The sequence below is a fragment of the Dysidea avara genome, chromosome 8 (genome assembly GCF_963678975.1).
Source record: "Dysidea avara chromosome 8, odDysAvar1.4, whole genome shotgun sequence".
Taxonomy (NCBI): Eukaryota; Metazoa; Porifera; class Demospongiae; order Dictyoceratida; family Dysideidae; genus Dysidea; species Dysidea avara.
In genome coordinates this window covers 24,097,008-24,104,117 of record NC_089279.1, presented here as the reverse complement: position 1 = coordinate 24,104,117, position 7,110 = coordinate 24,097,008, and the positions used below count along the sequence as shown (strand labels likewise).

The following is a 7,110-nucleotide window of genomic DNA, read 5'->3' as shown; positions in this document are numbered from 1 at the left end:
ACTAGGCAATGCTGAGTGTCATTGCCAACTTTCCATGGTCATAAGGCTATTATTCAAGAGAGAAAAAATGCATTGCAGGCATATGGGAACATGAATACAAGGCAACATGTATAGCACAGCAATGAATAGACTGCTACTGCTAAATAGCATAAATTATCAGATTGTCTGATTTAGCATTAGAAAAACAGAAAATTTGTGCTGTTTACACCTGGAAATTTAATTAATAAAAAATACTTTATTTCCAATACAATTTGTATGAATTGAAGCAATAATACTGCATTGCATACAAGCAAAGACATTTCAAGCTCCGAATAACATCTAATCCATTCTGTAATCACTTAAACATCAAAATGATATTTGAATTTGGCTGACTTGATTGACATAGGCTAGTAATTTTAGTTACCAGTTTTTTCAAAACCTCCCTCCCTCCCTCTCAGTCCCTACACAGGTTTCACTGTTACCGAAGTTTAATATTTTTAACTTTGATCCGGCATACGTCAGTGTAACTAGCACAGGTCAACATTCAAAGTATGTAATAAATACAAGTCAGTGTAACTAGTAGAAGTCAACCTTCAAAGTAGGCAGGGAAAGTCAGGATTTTAGCTATAGAACAGTCACAAGTCATTGTAGCTAGCACATGCAGGTCAGCATGCAAAGTTTAACTCAGACAAGTCATTGTAGGCTAGGAAACTCAGTTTATCTATATAAAGGGATGTGACTTTCACAATTCAACATTCAGTGTTTAAATCAGTGCAGCTACCACAGTTCAACATTCAAGTTATATGTATTGGACAAGTCATTCAGCTCATGTAGTGTAGGTAGCTATATCTGGAACAGATCAACATGCAGCGTGGCTAGGATTCATTATGCAAAGTATTTTTATGAAAAGTCTACATGCCAAGAGTATCAATTTAGTGTTGATGTCAAGTAGTATAAATTTGCAAGTAATTATTAATCATTGAAAGAGTATATGCATGGATTAAGTACAAGTCATCAGACAGCACATTGCACATTACAAGTGATAAGCACGTGTATAATTTTATTTGAAATTCTACTTTGTCATTGTGCAAAATTTGATGATGTTGTCATTGTCTCTCCACTGTTTTACAGTATCAATTATATATGTAGTGTATTATATCCCAATAAACAATTAAATTTTTTTTGTGATTAATCTGCTGATGCTCACTATTTTTAAATTTGAGACCTACATAAATGTATTTGCTCAACACCCAAAATGCTCTAATAATTATTATTAAACAATCATTATTAATTCTACTTAGTAGGCAAGTAACAGTGTTAGTGGATATCATTTGCCTGTAAATGTCAACAGACTCAACACATTATCACAAGTGGAAGTAGAAATAGTAGCTACACTAAATGCAATAAATTTTGTAACCAGTTACTGTAGCTAATATCAGTAGAGCATTTTTTGAAGTAAGTTAACTGGTGTAGTGCTGGCCAACATAGCTTTGATGTGTACATGGCATGCAGTGGGACCTGAGATTGTGAGCTATTTGCTCAGAAATCCTTGTGTATTACAACTTACCAAGCAATTGTTTATTATATGAACAGCCCATAAAGCTTGGTCTAGAATGATCTGATGCTTATTTGGGCACACAAAACACTCTAATTAAACAGTCATTTTCTGAGTAAAACAGTGGATATCATTTGCTTGCAAACATTTACTTTGTGGCTATGTACAATTCAATATTATAAATAAATAATGGCCCTTGTCTCACTTAAGGATATCAGGGTTGATGTGATCATGATCAAGAGTGGTGAAATTCAGTGCTGCAGTAAAGCAACCAAGAGATTTAACAGACTGAATACAATAAAATTTACCAGTGAATGTATATACCAGTAGAGTATTAAATTTTTTCGAAGTACATGTAAGTTAACAGTGTATAGTATAATAATATTATGTAGTGCTTGTCAACATAAAACTCTAATAATAATGTACCTTAATGTACATGCACACACACACATAATAATTATATATATGGAACCTGAAGTTACAAGCTTTTTGCTCAGAAATGCTTGCGTACCTCACCATTGATCTAGATTATTTTTAACTTGGTCAATAGTAGAGCAGTGATTAAATTAATCTAATGTTTATTTGGGACCAATAACAGGATTTCATTTTTGGAGGTGGGGGGGTCATCTCCCCTTGACAAACTCTTACCCCCACTCAAAATTTAAGCAATATAGTTTAAATGAAAGTGAGTCTAAGATACAAATGTTTCTTAGTAGGAATGTGGAACCTGAGATGCACTAAAATGAATCTAAAATGTAAAAACTCCCTGGAGCGGCATTTTATTCTCATGTATGAATGCCCCACAAGCTATCTTATTCTTAATATTTCCTGGGGGAATGTCATTCTCACTCATTTCTCAGGTATCTAAGAATGCACTAGAAGCAATCTAAAATTCAGAGTGACATGTCATTCTCAGATACATGGGAATGCACCAGAGGTATTCTGAGAGTCTAAGATACAGGTATGCCCCCAGACCCCCAGATGAGATGCTGGGTGCATAAAAGTAAACACATGGATCTTTAAATTATTGCCCCCCTCCCTATATTATTCTTGTAAAACTATATCCCCACCCCAAATGAAGGTCTGCAATAGTTAAATTATGCTAATTGAGCACACACACACACAAAAACACTCTAATTAAACAGTCATTGCTTCTAATCTCTGAAGGCATGCCCCCAGACCCCTAGATAGGCATGCTGAGTGTGCTTTGCATACCAGTTGTAAGATGCCTCTGTTATCACCCCTCCCTTGGATTCATCCCTGCTTACCAAATAATAGTAAGGATACCTATGTAGTTATATACACGAACAGCTTATAATGCCTGATCTTGAGAATTTTTACTTGGTCTATAGTAGAGCAGTGATTAATCTGAAGCTCATTAGTTTAATTACCCTAATTGAGCACAAACACATTGAACAATCGTTATTTTTACTGGAGGAAGTAACAGCGGATATATTATCATTTGCCAGTAAATGTCTACACACACTTCAGTATGGAGCTTTATAATATAGCATGAAGTGACCCTTGACTCGCTTTCCAAGGATGTCATGACCATGAGTGACAAGTTCAGTGGAAATAGTAGCTAAAGCAGTCCCGAGATGTGCCTTTTGGCATACCACAGTACATACAATGCAAACATCATGGACTTATATTACTTTTGTCCTCCTTTGTGTCCCATTTCTTTTAGGTGTTGATTTGCAGTAGTGTCATTAGTGTGATACATGGTTTCCCTACATTTGTAAACAGAAATCGTTTGTATTTTATGTGGTTACTGGATTGATTGCAAAGGCACTTCTATCTAATACTGTTCTTTGTTTGTAACACTGTGAAACGAACGGGCTGAGCATAACTGAAAGCAAAGCGTAATGGCCCTTCACTTTTGAGCCAGTTATTGATAGCTGGGGAGCACGTTCAGATGAAAACATTAACTCTGGTATCATCATCCTTTCTTTTGATGTGGGTTAACCAGTCATAATAATGTTCCAAAAAAGCAAACAAACAAATATAAGGAAAAGTATCGAAAACAAACAATGCTCACCCATCCTGTATTCCATTTTAAAGAGACTATGTATGTTCATTTCAATTGCTATATTTGCTAAAACAATGCTCTTGCTGTAAGAGTTGGACAGACACATAGAGGCAAATTCAAGGAGGTACAACAGGGTAGTAGGTATATGGAGTATAGGGGGTTTGGGGGGCTGTGTTCCCCCCAGATTCTAAAGCTATTTCATGTTTCAGAACTGAAAATTATGATATAGAGTGGTTTTATGCACAAATCATACTGCTACTACATTGATCAAGAGTATAGCGAGAAGCGAGTCATGAGTACTTCAATGAACTTAACGAATGGCATGCACAAGACTATGAGTACTGCATTTACTAGCAGACTAAGTGTGGGATAGTACTACTGTAGTACTATCCTATGCATAGGCACACTTTGTCTGCTGGGGCAAAGTACATTGAAAAATATTTAAGTAAAGTACAAGTACTTTTGAGATTTATAAGTACATGACTTTCAAGGCTATGTACTTAAAAACAATGCAGGTACTTTTGATAGTGTTTAAGTACAAGTACACATTTAATGAGAATTACTACTCTTATCACTTTATAGTGTTCGATTGTGCATGTACATGTAGTTTCTACAAACATCAACTGTGTAAGCCTGGCATGATAAGTGACACATTCAAAGAGTGAGCACCATTAATTTTTTTTTTGCTATGCAGTCAGTGGTATGAAAATTTGAAATCGTGATAATTTCACATTGGTTGTCCATGAAACCCAAATACATAAATCGTCACATTTATGAAAATAAACTTGTCAGACTACAATTAGCTGTGCTATTGGCTATACTTTCAAGTATGGGGTGTTCAGTTTTACACATTTTGATTTTCTTGGTCAGTCAACTAGAAACCAACTGTAAGGTAGTATCTCAGAAGTAGAGGGACTCAGGTGAGTCCTTATTGTACTTTGACTATTAATTCCAATGTCAGCTTCTGCATTTCACATGTATATGCAGCTCTATGCATGCACATATGAAAGGACTTCATTGTACTTCATTTACTTCAAAGTACTTATAGTACTTTTAAGTACTTCAAGTACCTTAAGTACATTGCTTAGGACTTAATTATAAGTACAAGTACATTACAAAGAGTATTTAAGTATAAATACAAGTACTCTAAAAGGTATACTAAAGTGTCCTTAGGTACAAGTACCAATGTACTTTGCCCCAAGCCTGGACTACTGCAGACATCAGTTTTCATACTCAAGCGTTTTGTGTGATGACTGTTCTATTAGAGTATTTGACTGACTGCTCTATTAGAGTATCTTGATCTTGTATGCTTTTTAAAAAGGAGGCATGTGCCCCCTTTGGATCCGCCACTCTTTCCTCTCTCTCTCTCTCTCTCTCTCTCTCTCACACACACACACACACGCACAAAGCTGTCTACTGTCTGCCCAGCAAAGCAGCACTGGGATGTCTGTGCATCACTCAGGTGCTTGAGCCTTGTGCAGGCAAATCCTCCTAGGGCAGGGACTGTCCAGATCTCACAGAGCCCAGAGTTCCACAATGACCCCAACACCACTAAATGAGAGGACAGTTGGATATTTGTTTCCCTAGTAAACATCGGGTACCCATTGATGTTACAGCTAGTGGGCTGCTTCCCCAGATGACATTAGGCCACTAGGTAATTTGGAGTTGTTTCCTTGAGCAAGAAACATTATTCACATTACTCCAGCTTACCCAGCTGTATATTGGGAGGCATAACCAGGCATCAAACCTGGAACCTTTTGATTACCAGGCTGATGCTCTAGCCACTTGGCTATGCTGCCCATGCACGTACGCACGCACACACAAATGCCTCCCATAGCCCTTCTGTCATGGGGACCAGAAGACCCAATAACAAAAGAAAAGATCTGAGACCACACACCATATTTCTTCGGATTGGCAGAAATCTGTTAAAAATTCATTTCACTATTGTGCATGGACACTTGAGGATACCTACATAACACATATGAAGTTTCATTTGATTTTCCACCCATTCACTTTACTTGTTGTTATTGCTATTATGACAAATGCCCTACAATGCCACAGCAATGCCCTACAATACACAGCAATGCCCTACAATACCAAAGTTGTGCGTGCTTGATGTGTCGCACGTACAACTTTGGCTAAATCCGAAGTTATACGTGCGACACATCAAGCACAAGCTGATTTTGCTGCCAGTTTGCACCAATCATTGTCTGCTGATCTACAGAGAATCATGGCACTGTCTAGTGAGAAGGGTTTGGCTTTCAGCTTTGCCTGTTGACGAGCACGGCTTTGCTTTACATAAGGGCGCTTTTCATGATACACTTTGCTTGCGTTATGGGTGGCTTCCATCTGGTTTGCCTACACAGTGCGTTTGTGGTAAGGGATTCTCTGTGGATCATACTATGAATTGTCCCACTGGTCGTTATCCCACCCTTAGGCATAATGAATTAAGGGACTTTACTGCTGATGCCCTATCAGAAGTGTGTTCTGGTGTGTGTGTGGAACCTTCATTACAGACCCTTTCAGGTGAAACATACTCAACGGCAATTGCTGAGGATGGGGCTTGTTTGGACATCTCAGCTGATGGGTTCTGGGGTGGCCAACACAAGAGGACTTTTTTTGATGTCGAGGTTTTCAACCCAACTGCTTCATCGTACAAAACTACTCCAGTGTCTTCACTGTATCGGCGATTTGAGGAGAAACGCAGAAAATATGAGCAAAGGATCAGAGAAGTTGAGATGGGCTCTTTTGTACCGTTAGTGTTTTCCACATTTGGTGGAATGAGTGGGTGTACTAATGTTGTTTACAAACGTCTGGCCTATTTGCTGTCTTTGAAAAGGGGTGTTCCTTACAGTAGTGTTATGGCCTGGTACGCTGTCACCTTAGTTTTTTAGCTGCTGCGTCCAGCAATTGCTTGTCTCAGGAGAGCACGCTCCCACAGTGGCTTCCCGGCCAGCCATAGGGCTCTTGTCCTTGCTCTGATAGAAGGTCAGGTGCCTTTCCCTTAATCCAATAATTTTTTTAGTCTTTCTTTTGGCTAGAATTTCAACATCTAGTGCTAGGGGTGGTGGAAAGGGGTGCTGGATACCCCATGAAAAAAAAACAAAAAATAAACAATGCCACAGCAAGCCTACTAAAATGTCTACGACTATTTTCCAGCTTGCACGCTCGCGCCTGCACACACACAGAGCCCGTGCATGGTTCGAACATGGCTAACTTACAGCAGGTAGCTAGCTAGCAGTTGATATTCGACCATGAAATCTGAATAGTTGAACAGCCGGCCAAATAAGTTTCACTATACATGGCCTCGTCTCAGATCAGTTAACAGGAGGGCTTTATTTAGAACCGAGGACACTTTATCAGGTAAAACTCGGCAATTTCCGGTTTAACTCTAGCAGCTGGGAGAATATGTTGGATACTGTACTGTCTATGGCTAAACACCTAGATACTAATTTTCAATCCCCCTCACCTTGGGCTATTGTATACGAAAATCATATTTTAGGTTTTTGGAATTTAGGCATCATACCGTCGTAGCTATATACTGTGA

General features: G+C 38.4%; 1 long non-coding RNA gene across 1 annotated transcript; it reads right to left on the bottom strand.

Annotated features, from left to right (window-relative positions):
• Positions 1–1,659: 1,659 nt before the first annotated feature.
• On the bottom strand, positions 1,660–6,904 carry LOC136263312 (uncharacterized). The gene is made up of 3 exons (XR_010704554.1): positions 6,785–6,904; positions 3,190–3,264; positions 1,660–1,791 (listed from the first exon to the last, which is right to left on the bottom strand). It is a non-coding gene; the product is annotated as an uncharacterized lncRNA (long non-coding RNA).
• Between the last annotated feature and the right edge of the window lie 206 nt (positions 6,905–7,110).